The sequence below is a fragment of the Sphaeramia orbicularis genome, chromosome 22 (assembly GCF_902148855.1).
Source record: "Sphaeramia orbicularis chromosome 22, fSphaOr1.1, whole genome shotgun sequence".
NCBI classification, from domain to species: domain Eukaryota; kingdom Metazoa; phylum Chordata; class Actinopteri; order Kurtiformes; family Apogonidae; genus Sphaeramia; species Sphaeramia orbicularis.
Window position 1 is genome coordinate 4258072 of NC_043978.1, and position 23283 is coordinate 4281354.

General features: G+C 39.1%; 1 pseudogene; it reads right to left on the reverse strand.

Moving 5' to 3' along the window:
* Positions 1-18246: 18246 nt before the first annotated feature.
* On the reverse strand, positions 18247-19219 carry LOC115413878 (uncharacterized; annotated as a pseudogene).
* Positions 19220-23283: the final 4064 nt, after the last annotated feature.

Genomic DNA, 23283 nt, shown 5'->3' on the forward strand with positions numbered 1-23283 from the left:
AGTGAATTTCCCTTTGGGATAAATAAAGCTTATCTTATCTTATCTTATCTTATCTTATCTTATCTTATCTTATCATGATTCATGACTCTCTGATATTATCAATGTATCCATAAAGACCCACACATCCATCACCAACCAAAACCATCTACTGATCTAAACTGTTTAATCCCTGTTGATCCATTAATCCTATCAATACATGTAAATAACTGGTGTAAAATGTAGTTTGTCAAATTTTCATGGTCATCAGATATGACCCCTTTGGACGTTCAGAGGCTTTGTTGTAAATGTGGAAACATTGTCATCTTCTGCAACATTGATTCACCAGTAAAACCCAAGAAGTTGGATCAATGACAGTGGATGGAAATGCTTGTTTTGTTGATGACAGATTTTACTGAGAATCACTTTTTCTGCAGTTTTCTCTGTTTTTGATGTAATGCCCCCAACTTTAATCTAATCTTTTATTAACGTCTTTATGATCAGTAAATTAAATACAGGAAAATACCTGATTTATACTGATAAAATAAAAAAAATACAGAAGATAATGCTTTAATAAATAGTGATCACTTAAGGAAGGTTAAATGTGGAAAATTCATTTGGCAACAGACACAATAGTAGCACTGGGCCTTTATGGTTTAATGAACTCTGTGCATTGCTTGTGACGTACATTGTTTGGTTTAATAGTCTTCATCTTATAATTTCAGATGGTCAAGGCTGACTGTCTCATCAGTGTTGTGTCTAAGTGCCTGGCTCGGTTCATGACTCCCTGAGTCTTTGGGACCTCTGGAATCTATCAGCAACTATCACAAGGTGAGCCACATGACCTCTATTAATAACCATTGTTTACACAGCAGTCAGCTGGCCAGGAACCAATATGTGTTCAGTTATTTTAGTTAACATGCATGCTTTAAATTTAACTTAAATATGTCCTGCATTGGCAGAGGAATTTGTTTGTATTTTTTTATTCAATTTCAATTGGTTTGGCCTCTTATGATGTATGTGGTGTATACTGTGTGTATACTTTGTTGTAGGGAGGCAACTGTATCCATTCGTCTCCTCATTTGTTGTGTATGGATTTGTCCTGCGTTTCTTTCAGTGTGCAGACATGAGGTGTATTTATTCTTCTGTTCCATAATATGCTTTGATTCTTGTAGAGTCACTGTGTGACTTCAGTTTGAAAGGAGCTGATGGTTAACCTGCTTTGATTTATCCTTATTCAATATAGGTTCATCATGTTACTCTTTGTGTATTTATATTTATATGGCATATACAGTATATTCTATGGGAAACTGTAAATTATCTAAATATAAATAATACAGAAATTGAAAGGGTGAACGAAATCAAATTCCTTGGAATAACTATACATAAGAACTGAAGTTGCTATATGGCATACCGCATGGAGGTGTGGGGGAATACTTCGAACTAATACAAATCCAATCACCATTATTCAGAAAAGGCCAATACCACTGATCAATAAAGTGTCATATGGGGAACACACACATCAGTTTATTATGAAGTTAAAAACTTTCAAATTTAGGGACTTGTTTAAATAATGACAGTGGGTCTAGTTAATGTGATTCCATTGTGTAGTGGGCAGTGGAATAACTATTGGTTTCCATTTGCGGTGACTGCTGACTGAAATGATAGATGAGATTAAAATAAATCCTGGAACTTGGTCTGGTCTGGAGCAGGCTAGCTCCACAGAATAAATCTCCATGGTAACTTATATCATAACATAACCCGCTTTCCCCTATCCTGCTTTTGTACAACCGGATCATGGATGAGTTGAGCCAGGATGATCAATATATCCCGGTTTAATCTCTTATCCTAGTTTTGTGCAACAGGCCCCTGCTGTCTGAACGCAGTCCTAGACTAGAACTAGACCCAAACTACCTCAGTGCAACTTCTAATAACACTACAGTACAGCCTGGTTTATTGTGTAAAAACAAACAGAAAACGTTGTTTTTTTTTTTTCTTTTATGAATATGTCTGTGTGTTCACACTTCTGCAGTTCTGTGACATGAGTGACATAACAATATACAGACAGCACTTCCACAGTGTTCATGAAACATACACCTCCGAGTTCAGCGACATCTCTCAGATTCACAGCTCTCATCATCCACTCCCACTGAGCCAGGAATAGACACGCATCCCCTCTCCGCTGTCTCTATCCAGCATTGATATATGAGTTAGCTGTGATGTGTGAGGTTAAGTACAAAGACAGTTGTTGCTGACGGCGGCTCGTGGTGGGTGGGGTGGGGGGGCTGCTGGGTAGGCAGGCAGGTAGAGAGGGAGAGGTTAGGAGAGTGGGTGTCCTGAATGATTCATAGAAGCTACTCCCAGAACGGCTGATGCTGTACTCGACTCCAGCAGTGGGATACGATAGCATGCATCTATTGATGTAAAGAGTTTCTCTTCTCCTGTGTTGGAATGTTCAAAGTTATCGATTTGGCCGGGGGGCATGCTCAGAGTAGGTGGTTCATATACCTGCTAATTTTATTTTTATCCAGCAGCACAGGACTGTTTCTCTGCCCATGTGGTGGGATATCACGAAAACTTTTCTCCTGTGCTTCTTAGTGATTGTTGTTTCCCACCTCTGCCGGCCTTTCTTCCACCACCACCCCCACCCTTTTGAAGGCCATTTAAAATGTGAGATAAAGAACGGCAGAGTCAGGTACAGAGGGTAGGCTGGCAGGATCACTGTTTATGGACGTTTGAGCCCAGTCTCCGAGAAAGGTAATTTCACGCTTGGCGGCATTGACTCCAGTCCCAACACTGTCCCTGTGATTAATTAGGCTTTTTAAATGAACAAACCAGGAGCCAGGTGAAGATGTTAATTATCCTACCGTTATGCAGATAGAATATAGTCCCAGCCCTGCAGCACTGCTTAGCACCTACATACACATACATACTCATGGAGGTTGACATACAGGACATCAACATGAACATGCACTTACATACTGACATGTAAAGGAGACAAGAGACTGTGATGTACAGCAGCATCTAACAAAACCACACACACTTCAAATCACTTCCAACATCAGTCATTACAGCCGGCTTCAGTAAAAGTGGATTTACCTTTACCTTTCTCTTCACCCTCACTAGCTTGATGTCATTAGGTAAGAAAAATAACTGCACTAACACATGAAACACTACAGTTTCTGATATCAAGAAACATACAAACATAAACTTATATGAGCTGAACTGACTGAGAAATGCAAACCTGAATCATCCATACAGTCATTATCATTACTGCTGAGATGTCAAGATTCTTTCTCTTTATAAAACAAAAAATTAAGTAGGCCTGTGGATTTTGCTCATTGTCATACAACCCTCCTGCAGAAAAATGTGTCCTCACTAGGGCATTAACAGAAAAGCCAGTTTGTCGATGTGTCGACATCTGTGGCTCAAGTCGACGTTACTTTGGAGGAGTCAACAAGTCATGTATTATTCTCTCTCTCCCTTCCATAACCCAACAGCGCGCTAGCCTTTATTCAGCGCATGTCGATACTCTCATCTTTCTATATGAAAACACGGAGGGCAAGGTAGTGATGTGCAGATCAGTGGACCCGGGTTGGGTTAGTGTGGGTCCAAAAAATATCACTTTATTTGCGGGGTGGGTCAGATAATTCCACAAAAACGGGTTGAATAAAAAAACACGACCCATTCATCACTAGCGCAAGACCAAGACTGAAGGAAGACGACGATTCAGAGTAGGATTACTAAATTGATTGTGATCTATAAAATTTATGGTCTAAGTAATGTTCTATGAACCATGCAAGCAAGACCAATATTGAATAATCATTTGGACAGCCAGTGTGTACTGATTACTCTGTTCATTTATTTCATTAAGACAATGCACTCTTTTCACTCACATGCTGTGTGTCTTGGCTGCAGCTGTCTTCACCTTTTCCCACTTTATGTTCACTTAAAATTTAGAAGAAAACTCAAGGCGTTAGCATATGGACCTGCTTTACTAAAAGTTTGCCCATGTAAAAACGTGTGCAAACTTGACTGCACACACAAAACAAGTTGAAGCTTATCTAGTAACAGGACGCACTGAGGGTTGCATTTCTCTAATGGGCAAAATAGCTTGTGTAACCCATTTAGCACATTTGCCTTGATGAATATGTTACATGAGTGTTTCTGCCAGAACGTGCAAAATTACTGGGAGGAGTAGATGCAAATATTTATTTAAATATTTATTCTCGAGATGTGATTTACCAAACCTGAAACCTGATGGCTGATTTTGCATCTATTTTTAGCATGTCTAAAAGGCAGGTTTTAACTGGCATAGCTTCACGCAAAACTGGTCGCAGTTGTTGTGGCAAGGAGGCAGAATAGGCCCAACCAAAGGCAACAGTGAACCAATCTCGTCTGATCACATCAACATCTTTAGAATGACAGAAGAAAAAAAAATTATAATTTGAGACATATGGCCCCCCACTTTATGGGCCTGCCCTCCACACCCAATTCCACCAGTGGCACATCACCATTAGGCCAGGACCTGACTCCTGAGAGGTGTCCCTCACTCTCTCTTTCTCTTTCTCTGATCTCACTAATGCCCGAGTCCTCATTAGTGTCTGACCTGTTTTTTGTACCTGACTTGTATGGTTTTTCTCCACAGGTGTGGTCACACCTTTAATGACTATTTTGATCACTGGATAAATCCAATTATTTTCCTAATTCCTTGATCCACTGTTTAGTAAACCAAAGCCAAAATGTATACAGCCTTGTATCTTAGATGACTTAAATATCGTATTGTCTGTTTTTGCTTGAACAATTACTTAATTATCAAAGTAAATGTAACACTTGAGTAATTAGTAATTAGTGAGTAATTGTTAAAATCTGATTAGGGAATTGTTTATTTATTTGGTGATCAGAGCACTGATAAAATACAAAATAATAACTGATTTATTTTAACACACAGGTCATTTTTAGCTTATTTCAACAGCCAAACGTACAAAAAGTGACATACGTAAAGAAAACAGTACATAAGTATTCATTGTTTTATTTCCCGTATGAATTAATTATGACATACCCCATCAAGAACTGTAAGTTCAACAACTTGTGCACTAGAGATGTGGAAATTTTTCAGTTCTTAGATGTGCTGCACAGCAAACATCTGCATCGATGCAGTAAATCAATACGAATACAGAGTCTGCAGCTCACATAAAAATGATACTATACTGAAGTGCGTAACTGATTTGTCAGCCTCCAACTGGACAAAGTTGTACTGTTCTTTTGCTACATTGCCCTCATGGGTTCACTTCTGATATTATGGTAAAATCATTCCATTTTACTATTGAGGCATTTAGAATTTTGTGCAGGCAGAGTGACAGACACATTTTCTCCCCCCTCGGCCTTGTTTTGAAGCTCTGTTTCATCTCATGGACGTATTATGTTCTGTCAGCATTGTCTTGTTGCTCTGTTCAGCTCAGGGTCTGGTTCTACTCTCCTGGTTTTAGAGACTGCTGGTTCAATGTCCAGTATAAGGTTGCTGTGTTCACCACATATTTTGAGTTCATCATGAATCCATTTCAGAGCAAAACAGAATACGGGCCACAGTCTGTATCATCAAGGTCAACCCCCCCCCCCCCCCCCTCAGTTTTAAAGGAGCTGATGGTTTAGTTGCTTTGATTTATCCTTATTCAATAAGGGAACATCATGTTACTCTTTGATGTGTATTTATGTTTACATAGCATATATAGTCTATGGGAAACTGTAAATTATCTTTGTATAAACAATACAGAGACTGAAAGGGTAAATGAAATCAAATTCCTTGGAGTAACGATACACAAGAAGTTAAGTTGGAAGGCACATATAAACCACATTAAAGTTAAAGTATCTAAATCATTAGGGATTATTTCTAAAATCAAAAAATTCTTGAACTCATCTACCTTATATCTGCTGTACAGCTCTCTAGTTCTCCCCTATATGACGTACTGCATCAAGGTGTGGGGGAATATTTACAGAACTAATACAAATCCAATCACCATTGTTCAGAAAAGGCCAATACCACTGATCAATAAAGTGTCCTACAGGGACACATCAGTTTATTATCAAGTTAAAAGCTTTAAAGTTTAGTGACTTAGTCCACTTTAAAATCTACACAATTTATGTAAAAAAAAAAAAAAAATTATTGCATGTTCATATTCAGAGCTAAAATGCAGGAAAGTGTTTATAATTTCAGAAGTCATGTGTTCCAAAAACTTTGTTAGAAGAAATATGAAGCAATTCTGCCGTTTTGTTGTTGGAGTAAATGTTTGGAGCAAATTAAATCCTAAATTCAAAGACTGTACAATGATATTTATGTTTAAAACTACGTTTAAAAGAAATGTCATGAAAATATATGAAGAATGTGAATGTAAATTTTTTCACTACCCAAACTATTGAATTGTTTAGTTTTTTGTTGTTGCTATTGTTATGAAGCAAAAGGTATTGGTATCTATTTTATTTAATTTTGTTCAGTGATATGAATAAGGGGCTCGGCAGAATAAGCTTAGACTCCAAACTATTTCTTTTCAGATTCCTTTGTTTTTCAAACATTGTATCTTGCACAATGTATAATGCTTGGAATGTCTGAATAAACACAATTAAACTGAACTGAACTGATTTAATGATTGCAACATGATCTAAAATCATTATTTATCTAAAATTATTGAAATTAATGATGACAAATGACAGTGGGTCTATTTAATGTGATTCCATTGTGTAGTGGGCAGTGGAATAACTGTTGGTTTCCATTTGTGTTGACTGTTGACTGAGATAAGGGCTGAGATTAAATAGATCCTGGAACTTAGCCTGGTCTGGAGCAGGCTAGCTCCACAGAATAAATCTCCATGGTAATTTATGTCAAAATATATCCCGCTTTCCACTATCCCACTTTTGTGCAACTGGATCACGGATAAGTTGAGCCAGGATAACCAAGACATCCCGGCTTAATCCCTTATCCTAGTTTTGTGCAACAGGCCCCTGCTCTACTTGTGATGCACTATTTGCAAATTGAATTTGGTTTTGTTTTGTCATGGTTCCGGATTGAGGGGGTTCACACAGACGCTGCTATGGGAAAAATGCAGTTTGTTTATATTTTAGATAGTTATATCCAATGTTATAATTTTGGATTGGACCTAACAAGGAGTTAAGATTTAGCTGTTTGAAGACTGTTTGCATTAACTGATGGATAAATCAAAGTACAGAATTATAGAAAACTGAGGAAGGGACCATTAGGATACAGTTGTTGACAGGCAAATCAGAATGGAATCAGATTTAAAAATTTTTTAAATATATTCAATATTTTAAAATATATATAAAAATATCTATAGATACAAACAACAACAAACAAGTCTAATGACATTTACAAACAATATGTGCACTGTAGTCCTCAACACATTTGGATCCAACTCACTAACTTATGAACAACTTAAGATGGAAGTAACATACAACTTAAAAAAAAAAAAAAAAAAGAAATAGACAAACATTTTAAATGTTTGTGTGGAAGGCTCAAACTTTAAATGAGTAAGTGATGGTTCCAATGAAGAAAAGCAGATATACAGACATTTTCTGCCTTTTTGTCCTTGTTCGTCTCTTCTGAGCTACGCTTATGTTGTTTGTGTTGATCCTGGCATCATGTATGGCACAATAATGCCGCATTTCCACTGTGTGGTACCGGCTTGACTCAAGTCAGCCTTTGTGCATTTCCATTACGAAAAAGGACCTGGAATCTGGTACCCGGTACTAGTTTTTTGGTATCACCTCTGCCAAGGTTCCAAGACTGGGGAACAGATACTAAAACGTGACGTGTAACCACTGCAGACCACTGATTGGTCTGAGAGTTGTCTCTGTGACCCACCATTTTACAAAAAACTAATTTCAGAAGTTGATAGAAAATAAAGTGGCAGGTTAATCCACATGATGACAGCCAGCAAAACTACACCATGGTTGGTTGAGGACATTCAGATGTAAAAATTCAGCATGAGCTTGATGACACAACACGCAACAAGTGAGTTTATCAGCAACTCTCTGAGCAGACGACACGGAAGTAACACGCCGCATCGCTATGATGTTCAGGTACTCTAAAGTAGGTAGTGTCCTGTAATGGAAGTGGTCTCCAGGAATAGTACCTGGCATCCGAGTTGAGCCAAGATGAGTCGAGCCGTGGGAACACAGCATAAGTGTCCATGTGAAACACAACATTGGAACCATTGTTTAATACAGTGGTTCCTAAACTTTTTTTAACAAAGGCACACTAACGAGCCTCCTGCTATCCCCCCAGTCCCCGAAAACTTTCAGACAGGGATGGGTGGGTGTACGGTATTCCCACCTGAAGACAGATTTGCAGCCAGGGTGGGGGGAGTCTTACACGGGGTCTTTATGCAGGGGTACCACCCCCATTGAGAAACACTATAATAGTCAAACCACTTGCATTTCAACATGGAGGGGCGGGGGGGGTTTGTCCGCGCTCCCCCCTTAATGCAGACAAAGCATCATGCCTCCCCTGGGATCTCTGGCCCCCCAGGTTAAGAACCACTGGTTTAACAGCAGTGAAATTAAGGAAACGAAGCTTCGATTCAGGAAAAATGTAAGCAAATATTTTTTTAGCAATTCAAGTTGATTGAGTATTTCAACTCTAAAAATACGTTTGATGTAGTACACCAAAACTAAAAGACAAACACAACTATCATGTAAAATCATTCTGAATGTGAAGACATGCAAATAAAATGATGGGCATCTCAGTGCAGCTGCAAAGTATAATATAATATTTCCAAGATGAGAGAAGCAAAAGCCTTTTTTATGAATATAATTAACAAACAACATGCTAATGCCGTGGATGCAGGCGTGGAGGGTGACCTTTGAGGATGAGTCCAGCTGGCTCTGCTGTGTTGTTTGAAGTGCAACTCTGTCTCTGTGTCTCTCAGTGTGAACGAGCAGCAAGCAGACATCAGACAACCTATTAAAGACTCAATTAGACCGTCTGTGTATTGGATTCCTGTGGCTATCTGTCCTATTAAAATACCATTGCAGAGAGACAGAGAGAAAGAAAACAGGAGATAAAGAGCAGAAGATCGACAAACACGCCAAGCAGACGGACACTGGCAAAAGAGAGGAAAGAGATAGACAGAGAGGAAGATAAAGATGGGGTGGGGGTCCACGAAGCCCCTCTGGCATCAAACAATGATTAGAGCTCGGCCGACATAATGTGATCTCACACACACATAAGTTATGGCCTGAGTTTCTCTCATGTCACATTATAAAAGCTGCCATTACAGATAGCTACGTAGTAATCCAGTAATACACTGTAAGAATGATGAAAAAAGGACAAAAACTCAATTGACTTGAGGCCTCTGGTCTGGTTGTACAGTTTATGAGCATATCTGCCCCCTCTAATCTGTCAGATAGATTGTAGACCTGGAAAAAAGGAATATTAAAAGCAACATGTTTGGCTGTATGTGTTAATAGTATAGTGATCTCAATGTAGGTCTTGCCTAATTTTATTTCTGTATGTTTGTATAGGTGTGCAGGTATGTATGTGTATTTTTGTGAAAATGACAAATATAGTTAACAATTTACAAAACGATCCAAGATAATTCATTTTTCATACAGCCCTATAGTACATTTTTAATTCACCTTGGGTATAATTATGGGGATGGCCTGTGTCTGGCCTAAGTCTGCAAAAGAATTAAAATTTACAGAGACTTCATGATAATAAATGGCCTTTTAGTGTAACTTTAGCTTTAACAAGCAGTGTTACTGTTAATTCCTATTGATTATGTGGTTTGTGAGATTTCTTGCTAACATATCTTAATTGTAATCAGTGTGTTTATACTTTTGCTAAAGTTGATATTATTATTAACACATATTACTGTGGTAATGTGCTCACCATGCAGCTGAAGTTATTAAATTGGTGGTATTCATGACAGTGCTAGGCAATGTGGTCAGAGTTTTAACAAAGTTAGTTTAGCGAGTTTCTGCCCTCACTAGTTTGACATCACTGTTATCAAAACAACTACTGATGATAATATTAACATGTACCTGAAATTACCTGATGTGTTTAAGGTGACAGTGTTAAAAGGTGTGGCTCACCCCTAAAACTAATTTTTTTTTTAAAATATCATTGGTGCTTGCTATAAGGCATTTAGTAAATATTAGCTAGTAGCCACTTATGTATATAGTGTAGGACGATGGTGCTCATTTCATTTGCTTCATTGAAGTAACTAATTGCTACCAGGCAAAGCGTGCATGCTACCTAATTAGTGTTACTGTGGGATGCAGCTAATACAGTATTAGTTTAGTGGGAGATGGAAGGGACAGGGTGTGCGGTGACAGACTTGTTGTTCCTTCAAGACACTTTGTTGGTGATAAGCATCTTATGCTGCATCCACGCCTTAATGACCTCAATGTGGATCTGAATCAGCAACTCAAAGCCTTGGTCTGCATCGCGTCTCAGTCTTGGGTTAGACAACTCAAACTATGGCCTCATTTTAACTTGTGCAAGTGAAAATAAATTTAACATTAAAAAGAGAAATATATTTTCCATTTTTGCACTTTTTCTTCTTCCTACTGCTGCTTTTCTCCCTTTTGCTTTGTTTCTATTTTTGCCCCTAATTACCAGCTGTCTATCACTATTTTCCAACCGTGCTGCTGAAGTGTGGCTTACACCCCCCGTGGACTTTTTCCTTGTTTTATTGTTTTATAATACAGCATGACAACAGACGTAATCAAGTGTTTTTAGATGCTGACCAACTGAGAAAAGATTTGTTTTTGTTCATATTAGATTAAAAAGAATTAAAAAACTAATAATAATCTACAACAAACAGGTCATTGAAGTCACGTCTGCAGCAGCTGATCCACAAACATCCTGCATTACATTCACTGAGTTAATTTCAGCTGAGGTTTCGGTACCAACCAACCAATGTTCACATTTATTCATGCATCTTACAGCTCCAGTTTTCTGTTTGTGAGCTTCTTCAGTCTGGTTAACACAAGGCAAAGCTGCACTTTTGACCCCACAATCCAAAAATAGAACACATAGAGTTATTGCACACAAGGAGGACTGGTATTTAGTATTTATTTTTTATTTCAGCAAAGTTATTTTTCACAGTTGGTTTAAGTTTTAGTCTTAGTTTTCCTGAGCATTAGCACTTTCCAGGAAGGGTAAATAATTAATTCCAATATTTATTTAAAAGGACAGTGCATGTCAATGTACATGTAAATGTAAATATGCCAGAATTAGTCTAAAGTTGTTTTCCATCTGCAATCCCTGGCAGGTCAGAAGAAATAACATTATAATGGCAAAAATGACAAATAACAAATACAAAAAAAGGAAAAAAAAATAACAACACAATAGTAGAAATGGAGAATTGGCACACACTAATGACAGTGACAAAGAACACTGAGAAGACACAGAGAAACATAAAATTAGTGACAGATCTGGTTTCTTTTTATCCCATTTTTTTAAATTGTCTTTAAAAGTGTTAAATGCAGTATAGTCTCTTATTGGAGCTGGAATCTCATTCCTAACTTCAGTACCTTATATATTATATATGAACTGAATTGAATTGAATTGAATTGAATTGAATTGAATTGCCTTTACTGTCAGTACAGAGTACATCAAACGAAATTGAGTTCAATGATTAGGGACATCAGGCCGCTGCTCCTAGTACAGAGTACAACTAGTGCACATCCACAAAAAACCCTTTTCTTCGAAAAAAAATTGCAGTGAAGAACAGAAGATAATGCAAAGCACAAAGATAACACATCATACAATTTTCACACAGTACACGTGGACACATGCTGGAATTTTTTCATGGATTTAAAGGGAATTGGGGGACAGCATGAACAATTAGGCTGACAGCAGACGTGAAAAGGGAATGGGGGAAGGGGAGATGCTTGAACTATGTAATAATTGTGGAATGTGCGTGCGAAGATAAGAGACTCCAGCGGGTCACTCTGTCCATACAGTTCAGTTCTTATCAGTCTTGTCAGTCCACTGTTGTCCTGACCATGGAAGATGTTTTGACTGCAGGGGGGAGTAGATTTGAGAAGAATATTCCTTTAGTACAAGAATTTAAACTCTTAAAGACCCACAACTGTTGTCACAACTTTCAAATGATTGTTTTGTCTTTCCCAAGTGATTTATCCCCATTTATTCTAATATTATCCTCTGCATTTTGCATTTTTCAGTGTAAATCATATTTTTTCCCATATTTAATTCACTGATCATATAGATGTTCATAAATGCACAGAGTAAATTCAAAGGTTAATATGTCAAAACCTAGAAAACTGAAGAAAAATTCCCTTTATCAGAAAACTACATCAATAAATGAACACAAAAACAAGTGTCTCCATCCACTGTCATTTATCAAACTTCATGGGTTTTACTGGTGTATCAATGTTGTAGATGATCATGGTGTTTCCACGTTCACTACGGAGTCTCTGAGCATCCAAATGGGTCATATCTGATGACCATGAAAAGATGACAAACTGCATTTTACACCAATCATTTACATGTATTGATTGGTTACAAAAGGTGTTCAACATTTTACATCAGTAGATGGTTTTAGTCAGTGGTAGATGTTTGGGTCTATATTGGTTAAAATACATACTACACTGATGAAAAATATAAACGCAACATTTTTGTTTTTGTTCCCATTTTTCATGAGCTGAACGCAAAGATCTAAGACTTCTTCTATGTACACAAAAGTCCTATTTCTCTCAAATATTGTTCACAAGTCTGTCTAAATCTGTTAGTAAGCACTTCTCCTTTGCTGAGATAATCCATCCACCTCAGAGGTGTAATGCTGATTAGACAGCAGGATTATTGCACAGGTATGCCTTAGGCTGGCCACAATAAAAGGCCACTCTAAAATGTGCATTTCTACTGTATTGGGGGTCCGGGGGGTCAGAAAACCAGCCAGTATCTGGTGTGACCACCATTTGCCTCATGCAGTGCAACACATCTCCATTGCATAGAGTTGATAAGGTTGTTGATTGTGGCCTGTGGAATGCTGTTCCACTCCTCTTCAATGGTCGTGCGAAGTTGCTGGATATTGGCAGGAACTGGAACACGCCATTGTATATGCCAATCCAGAGCATCCCAAACAAGCTCATTGGGTGACATGTCTGGTGAGTATGCTGGCCATGCAAGAACTGGGATGTTTTCAGCTTCCAGGAATTGTGTTCAGATCCTTCCAACATGTGGCCCTGCATTATCATGCTGCAACATGAGGTGATGGTCGTGGATGAACGGCACAACAATGGGCCTCGGGATCTGGCCATGGTTTCTCTGTGCATTCAAAATACCATCAATAAAATGCACCTGTGTTCAGTGTCCATAACATACGCCTGCCCATACCATAACCCCACCGCCACCATAGGCCACTCAATTCACAACGTTGACATTTAGCAAACCGATCACCCACACGTGCACCCATACATGCTGTCTGCCATCTGCCGGGGACAGTGAAAACCGGGATTCATCCGTCAAGAGAACACCTCTCCAAGGTGCCAGACCGCCGAATGGGAGCATTTGCCCACTCAAGTAGGTTACAATAATGAAGTGCAGTCAGGTGGAGACCCCAAAGAGGACAATAAGCATGCAGATGAGCTTCCCTGAGGTAGTTTCTGACAGTTTGTGCAGAAATTCTTTGGTCATGCAAACCGACTGTTGCAGCAGCTGTCCGGGTGGATGGTCTCAGATGCTCTTGGAGGTGAAGATGCTGGATGTGGAGGTCCTTAGCTGGTGTGGTTACATGTGTTCTGTGGTTGTGAGGCCGGTTGGATGTACTGCCAAATTCTCTGAAACACCTTTGGAGACAGCTTATGGTAGAGAAACGAACATTCAATTCATGGGAAAAAACTCTAGTGGACATTCCTGCGGTCAGCATGAACATTGTATGCTCCCTCAAAACTTGTGACATCTATTGCATTGTGCTGTGTGATAAAACTGCATATTTTAGAGTGGCCTTTTATTGTGGCCAGCCTAAGGTACACCTGTGCAATAATCCTGCTGTCTAATCAGCATCTTGATATGCCACACCTGTGAGGTGGCTGGATTATCTCAGCAAAGGAGAAGTGCTCACTAACACCGATTTAGACAGATTTGTAAACAATATTTGAGAGAAATAGGCCTTTTGTAGAAAAAATTTTTGATCTTTGAGTTCAGCTCATGAAAAATGGGAGCAAAAACAAAAGTGTTGCATTCATAGTTTTGTTAAGTGTATATTATGCAGAAATAAAAGTTAACTTCATAGTTAATGTGACAAGCAATCATTTAGTAATGATGTTCAAATGAGGCAATGCATTAAAATGTATTGACAGTAGTAAATACAGTAATAATCATTACATAAAATATGTGTAGCATTCACTAATGGTGTGTGTGTGTTTTACTAAGGTATTAATCTGTACATGATTCAATAGTTTTACATAGCTATTAACATTAATTATACTAGTAATTAACGGTATTAACATACTAATAATTTACTTATTAGTAAGTTAATGCTTATTACTGCATTAATTATCGTTAATAATTTACAATGTACAATGCAAAACAAAGAAATAGAATCAATTTCTAGATTTGTATAGTGTATTTTCCATACCATGGTGCAAAACCAGGAAAATAAAATGATGTTGTGCAATATCATACATACATTCTTTCATTCTACTTTTTTCAGTGTCTGTAACTCAAGGCTTTTCTCATAATACCTGAAAAACTGTAACACTATAACTAGACTAAAATTTCCACTAAATCTAATCCATTCCTCAAAGTACAACAAAGAACAAAACTATTCATTCAATACTGAATAAGTTCAAATTTACTTACTATACATTTGCTCCTATGTCATAGGACCCTTGATACAACTAAGAATTATTAATATAGTTAGATCAAGATTGATTCCAAACAGAAGTAGTGTATTTGTGTTTGGCTTCTAAGATGCAGGTGTAACTTTAAATCACCAGTCTTTACACCATGAAGGAGAGGACACTCACTGGTATAATTTATACATAGGTTTAGTAGAAATTGTCTGTGTAGGTTCTCATTTGCCTGGGTCATTGTTCTTCTTGGTAGTTCTTCTAGTTTCAACTGGACTGGTTTCGATCTTTTGAAAACGTTTTGCCTCTCATCCAAGAAACTTCTTCAGTTCTAATAATAATAGTGGAAACTAATAATTTAGTGGAAATTGTTGGAAAGACAGGGTGAGTTTTTCTGAATTTGAACAGAAATGTCTGCTCTGAACTTCTGCTGCTTTAAGGCTCACAGTTCAAGTTCTATACATCTCAGGAGTCACATTAATAATAATAATCAAGGACAATAAAAGAAGACACAGAAGTACAAAATACTCGGCGACAAATATTCCACTTTGAAAATATCAAATTATTATAATTATTATCAAATGTGAATTGATGACAATTTTGACACTTACAACTTGTACTAAAAGCTGAACATTAATGTCAGGCGGTTGAATAGACATAGTAATGGACACAGCATTATTTAGAGCAGGGGTCACCAGCCCTGGTCCTCGAGGGCTACTGTCCTGCATGTGTTAGATGTATCCCTCTTCCAACACACCTTCAGACTCTGCAGAAGCCTGATAACGACTGTCACATGTGCTGGGAGAGGGATACATCTAAAACATGCAGGATAGTAGCCCTCGAGGACCAGGGTTGGTGACCCCTGATTTAGAGGCAACCAATGTGTCTCTAGAACAAAAAAGGAAGGAAAAGACAAACAAAACAAAAAAAAACAGTCTTAAAACAACAAAGATCCATATAAAAGAATCATGAATCACAGTTTCATAAATCAATTTACCTAAACAGGGTCTTGTGACCTGTTTAAAGTTTCAACATTATTTCTATATTAAATCATGGCAAAGTAATGGGTTTGATCCCCTTTGCTTTGACTTCCTATTGGAAATTAAAAGGAAAAGTTTTGCACTTGGTTGCTCAACCTGTAAGATACCACACCATTTCCCGGACTGATTTCCTTTTCTTTTTTGTCAGACAGATTTTTTAAAAATGTTAATTTTTACCCCTACATGTTTCAGCCACTATCCACGATGGGCCATAGAGAATGTAAGAAAACAGGTTAATCTCAAAGAAGCACAGCAGGGAACAGGCAAAACAAAGATGAACACACAGAAAACCAAAAACACTGGCATGGTCATGCTCCCGTACATCAAGGGCACCACAGAACGCATACAAAGAGCAATGACGAAATATCACATAAACACCCCAGTAAAACCACACATCACTCTGAGATGACTACTGGTCCATCCAAAAGACAAAATACCCACAGAAAACAAACACAACGTCATCTGTGAAATACTCTGCCTGTCATGTAACAGACCTACAAAGGAGAAATAGGAAGAGTGTTTGGCACAAGAAAGAATGTGAGAAAGAGACATCAGCAAGACACACATGCAAAGCCAAAGAAAGAACAGAACAACCAAATCTGAAATAGGCCATAACAGATCATTGCAAAAGAGAAAACCACATTATGGACTGGGAAGAAGCTAAGGTCATCTGCTCAGAAAGCAACAAATGCCACCACTGGATTAAGGAGGTCACTGAGATCAGAAAACGGGCCTCAAGGACCATGAACAGGGATGAGGGGTCTTACACCTTATCCCATGCCTGGGATGCTGTCTTCCCTACGATGCCAGACAGCAGGGGGCATAGTCTTCCCCTGTTTTCTGGCATTCCTGAATAAAAGAGCTGACAAGACACATCACAGTAAAATCTTGTGACCCTTCTTAGGAAGGCTACAGGTGTAGTCAGTGTATATCCACTGTTAGTACTTGTATTTGTAGTAGTAGTATTAACAGTCATGGACCTTTGTTATGGTTTCTAGTAATTCCACTAACACCAGCTGATCTACTTTTGACAGTTTTTGTTCAGTTATCTGTGCATCAACTGCATCCATGTCTCCTCCTACTTCCCCCTTTCTCCCTCTCTCCCCCAGTCTCGATCTCTATCACTCTCTCTTTTTCTCCTCCTTTACGCTCTCTCTTTAACCCCAACTGGTCAAGGCAGAGGGCCATCCTCCAGGAGTCTGGGTCTGCTCAAGGTTTCTGCCTGTTAAAGGGAAATGTTTCCTCACCACTGTCACAAGTCACAAGTGTTTGCTCCTGGAGGATTCTGTTGGGTTTCTGTAAATTGGCTTTGACCAACTTGATATGTAAAGCATCATGAGATAACTTTTGTTATGATTTGGCACTATATAAATACAATTTGTTTTGATTTTTTTGATTTAGCCGAAACATGTGGAGGTAACTTTTTTTTTAATCTGTCTGACAAAAAAGAAAAGGAAGTCTTTATATTTTCAGTAGACAATATAAGCTCAATCGGACTATTCCCAGAGCTAATATTTTTTTTATGTATAATTTGGAAAGGTTTTTTCAAAGTTGCAGCCTGACATTTGCACAAAAAACATTAAGGAGTAGACACATGTTGAATAATAAGCTATCCTGCCTATACCTGCACATAGGATCAATCAGTCAATCAGTCAAATGTTTAAATAGCGTCACATCAAAACAAAAGTTATCTCATGACACTTTACATTTAGAGATGGTCTTCACCAGACTTTTAAGCCAATTTACAGACACCAACAGAATCCTCCAGGTGGAAACACTTGGTGACAGTGGTGAGGATAAACTTCCTTTTAACAGGCAGAAACCTCGAACAGACCTGGCTCTTAAAGGATGGTTGAATGTCTTGACCAGCTGGGGTTAAAGAGAGAGGGTTAAAAGAACAGAGAGATATTGGGTGGGGGGAATAGGGGGAGACACATCGATGCACAGCAGACAGAACTAGAATTTTTAAAAAGAAGATCAACTGGTGCTGGTATAATTATCAATAACTTAAACAAATGTCCATAATTTAATACTACTACTCCAAATACAAGTACTAACAGTGGATATACTATTACTGCAGCTGTTAGTACAAATAATAGAAACTATTATAAAATAAATACTATCATAACTATATGGATAAATGAGTGATGACAATGAAGGCAGGTGAGAAGCAGGACCACAGCAGGTTCAGAGATAATCCAGGGAAAACCTGTGAGGCAATAAAGCACAGAGACTTCGGGGAAGAAGTCAAGTCAGTAACATGTATTTGCTGGGGCATAAATAGAGGAGGAGAGAGGAGGGCAGAGAAGAGGAGGAGCAGAGAAGAGCTCGTGTATCCAGATGAGTCTCCCAGCAGTCTAAGCCTATAGCAGCAGAACTAAGAGCAGCCTGAGCCACCCTAACTGTAAGCTTCATCAAAAAGGAAAGTTTTTAGTTTAGTCTTAAGCGTAGAGAGTGTGCCTGCCTTCCAGACCGAGACGGGGAGGTGGTTCTACAACAGAGGACCTTGATAGCTGAAGGCTCTTGCTTCCATCCTACTTTTGGAGATTTTCGGGACCACCACTAAGCCTGCATGTTGCGAGCGTTGTGCCTAGATGGACTGTATGGATCTAAAAGCTCTTTCAGATAAGTAGGTCCCTGGCCATGAAGGGCTTTGTAAATGAGGAGTAGTATTTTTAAGTCTCTCTTAGCTTTTACAGGGAGCCAGTGCAGAGAAGCCAACACAGAAGAAATATGGTCTCACATACTGGTTCTAGTCAATACACAGGCAGCAGCATTCCAGATTAACTGAAGGGTCTTTGAAAACTTTTTGGACAGCCTGGGAAAAGCAAATTACAGTAATCTAGTCTGGATGTAATAAAAGCATGGATTAATTTTTCTGCATCCTTCTGTGTTAAAATATGCCTGATTTTAGCAATATTACACCGATGGAAAAAGGCAGTGCTAGAAGTCAGTTTAATGTGTGAGTTAAATGATAAATCCTGATTGAAAATAATGCCTAGAGTCCTCACGGTGGTGTTGGGCTCCAGGGTAACACCATCCATGGTGACCACTTCACTAGATACTGTTTCCCTAACATCCCTTTTTTTGAGCCAGGCACAATGATTTCAATTTTGTTTGACTTTAATAGCAGAATGTTGTTGGTCATCCAAATTTTGATCTCTTTAATGCACTCCTATAGTTTAGTTAGCTGATTGACTTATTCAGGTTCAACAGATAAATGTAACTCAGTATCATCAACATAACAATGAATACCAACAGTGTTTCCTCGTTAAGTTACCTAAAGGAAGCCTGTATAAGATAAACAGCACTGATCCAAGATCTGAGCCTTGAGGAACTCCATTACTAACTGGTGTGCTGAGAAGATTCATTATTAACATTAACAAACTGAAAATGATCTGATAGGACTTAAACCACATTAATACAATTACCCAGGATGTTCATAGTACATGACAGTTACTAAATGTAATAATGAAACAAACACACGTTTTTGGGCAAATGTCATTTTATGGCGTCAACCTTTTGCCATCTACCTCCAACCTCCTAGGTAACTGCATTTAACATACTGAACATTTTGTCTTTAAATGTGCAAAGATGATCAGCATGCAACTCATACTGAATTTATACATACGTGGTCAGTAAAAATATGTATATCATTTTTCCATTTCCTGAATGTCATATTGTGTTTGCTTCACAACATCCCCTGTGTTCAATGGAACATGAAGAGTCTGAAGTTTTTCTGGTTCTCTATGGTTCTCAGTCGTCCTTCTAGTTCAACCTTCTCTCTGTCTCTCTATGATGCTGTTCTCCTCTCCTCCTGCCCCCTGTGTTACCACATTAAGGCTTCCTTGTTCCTATGGCAACCCATCCTCATCTCTCCATCAGGCTGTATATACATAGCCGGTCTCCAGGGGATGCGTTCTCTTGCTCAGCAAAGATATTAGCAATTATGTGCTTGTTAGGAGTGGGCCACAGATAAGAAAGATGTATCTTGTGCCTGACTACTTCTGCTGTGTGTTCCTGGGAGGAGGCAGGGAGTCCTCGGGGGTGTGGGGGTGATGCCAACCCCCCCCTCTCCTACTAATCTCACCCGAGCCTCACTGGAAATATTGCACTTTTGCTTGTATTGGATTATTCATGCATGAAATATTGGGTAAATGGGAATGTGGGAGAGCTCTTATGTGAAGTAATGGTTGCAACCATTAGGTGCCCCCGGCCCTCTAAATGTCTCTGTTTGATGTGAACAGTGAAAACGGCCATGGATACCTCACATTGTGCACTAAAGTAGGGTTTCTGGTGCAAATCAGTGAATAAGGGGTTTCTGAATTTGTTACAAATTTCAAGGTCAAAGCCTCGGTGTGAATGCTTGTATTTGGAGCTACAGTAATGTACACATGGACAGATAGTGACGGAGGTCTGTGCTGAGACTGGAGCAAGGATGTGGGGTGGGGATGTGTTGGGTTGGGTTGGGTTGGGTTGGGGGGGCTGAATGTGCATTGCTAATGTAATTCCATCTCACCAGATGGCCTGGCTTTTTGCAAAAAACATTTTTTTTTAACTCTTCCCTTATCTCTTCTCATTCTCTGCCTTATTCCTCTTCCTCTACTTTCAACCTCTTGTCCTCTGAAGCCCCCCCCCCCCCCCTTCCGGAACCTTCCTCCCTCCCTACTTACCTTCCTTCCTTCCTTCCTTCCTTATTTCTGCATCCTTATTGCCTCCCTTCCTTTGTTCTTTTCTACACTCCCACCTTCTTTTCTTCCATCCTTCCTTCTTTCCATTCTTCCATCATTCTTCCCTTCCTTAATGCCTTACTTTATTCCCTTACATCCATTTATTCTTTACTTCCATCCTTCTTACCTTCCCTCTTTGTTCCTCCCTTGTGTCCTTTCATCATGCCTTATGTCTGCCTTTCCTCCTTCCTTTTTTCCGTCCTCCCTTTATTGAGGACTTGCAGCTGATGTCACTGGTCATGTGATTGTTGTCTTCACTGCCATATTGGTAGGCACGCTATCTGGATCCAGAAAGTCAGAACCGTTGCTTTATATCATGTTTTTCTTTGGACTCGTGTTTGCATGTTTTGTTATTTGCAAGTATGTCCGCTTGTGATAAAGGCACCATAGATGAGTTTCAATGTTTTCTGACAACAGTGATGCGTGCGCAACTCGGAGGCAAAAACACCAGTACCAGCTCCAGCTGGCTCACATCAGCCGTGTACACCTCCAGGCTCTCCCCTGGAACTTGTGAATGAGCCGATATGATAGCTCTAAAACAGTCCATTAACTGTCTCTGTCCAAAAGCCGATCCCATCTTCTCTTTCACGGCTGCATAATTTGACTTGACCACATCAGGAAGGCTGTCCCAGAGTAGAAAAGCAGACTTGCACAGACGGGTGGGGAGTATTCTCACCAGCTCCCCGCTGAATTCACCAGTGTCACCCACCGTAGCTCCGACTGCCACTTCCAGCTGCCTCACCCAGCTGAGGAAACCCTGGCTGCCATCGCCGGTAAAGGGAGCAGGTAGATCCACAATCACTCTCTCTCTATAGGGTGATAGGTCAGGGGAAGCCCTCCTGGTAGGTTTAAAGGGGTCTGCATCACTGTACCACATGATGACAATTCTTTTTTTACATGCCACTAAGCGCAACAAGCACGCTGGCTAACTAAACTGAGAAGCTACGGTAACCATGGTAATAACTATAAACAGCGGTCGGTAGAAGAGAACCACCGCTGCCACCAATGGAACCGAGCGCTCTTTCTGCCTAACTTATAATTGGTGAAAGCTAAATAATAAATGGCACACAGGAGTTTAGGAGGTCCATCGTTTAACACATTGCACGATCCAAGGAAAGCTTGCCTACCAATATGCCGTCGTAAACAGAAAACCACATGATCATGTGACGTATGTGCAAAACCTCAACACTTTCCTTCCTTACTTCCATCTTGTCTTCCTTTCTTGCTTCCTTTATTCTTTTGTCAAAATAAGATAAGAAAGAAAAAAGTGTAATAAAAAATATATATCTGTATTATATTTAATATATATATATATGTTAAGACTTCCAGCTAACGTGGTAAAACTGTTAAGACTAAGTAAATGGGTCCAAATAACTTCACTGCTGGAAAGTGGAACTGTTTGGTGTCTTTAAGTTTCTTTAAATGTTTACATATCTCTTGTCTAATTTATTGATAACAGTAATGTTTATATTATGGTTAAAAAAGTCTAGCAAATTATATTTATGAGCAGGTGGGGTTGCCTTAGGTTATATATGGAAGCCGAGACCTATTCTAATCAACCTGTTCTTTGATCTGTTCACCATCGACAGCTAATGTAGACTGCTAACTATGTTAATCATTAATAGATGCTTGTGTGTGTATCATTTGTCATGCTAAGTCAGCAGTAGTTACGGTGGAAAGCTGTTTATTACCTCCGCCAAGGAGATTATGTTTTTGTCGGCGTTGGTTTGTTTGTCTGTTTGTCTGTATGTCTGTATGTGTGCAAGATAACTCAAAAAGTTATGGATGGATTTGGATGAAAATTTCAGGAAATGTTGATACTAGCACAAGGAACAAATGATTAAATTTTGGTGGTGATCGGGGGTGGGGGGTGAGAGGGCCCACGGGGGGGCCCACTGATCGGCCTTGGCGGAGGTCTGCGCTCTCTGAGTGCTTCTAGTGTGGGTTAAGTTATGGGTTGTGGTATGAGGAAGTTCGGCTGTGGTGTGAGTACTGTGTAGCATTAGGGCTTAATTATCAATGCCAGTTTACGTTACTTTAGAAGTTCTTTAAGATAACGTTGCTGGTGACTGCCGTAGTAAACGGTAACGTTTAACTCTTAATCCACAGCAACGACATTGCACCATATTGCACTTTGTGGGTTTGTGTTGTGGTTGGCACGTGTATTTATTAGCTCACGGGCTCCAATTCATAACAACTCTGCGGTGGCACCAGGGATGTGCTTTGCGCATGCTCCCGGGACGCTAAGCCTTCTGGGTAATGTAGTTTCCGGGTTAATATAGTCACTGTGTTTAGTCTAATGTGTTTTGTGTTTTAAGTCTGCTGTGATATGTGGAAGACAACTTTATTTGTTTTATATGTGTCTAAAGTATGTTGTAATTATGTATTTCTATGTGTCTGTCTCTGTTTAAAGGTTTATGACCTGTGGTAAAAAATAAATAAAAACAAGAAAAGGATAAACACAAGTCATAACATTGTGTGCTGCCTGTCCAGCCTTTTCGGAGGGCTAAAATTTTGAAAAGTTCCGAACAATAGTAATCATACCTTCATTCTTTCCTTCCTTCCTTTCATATGTTAGACCAGTAGTCAAGAGCAACATTTCTGAAAATATGCATATTTCTGTTTATTTCCACAAGTTTCCATGATTCATATATTCACGACAAGGAGCAAGACTGAAGGCTGAAACAATAATTAAGGTAATAGTT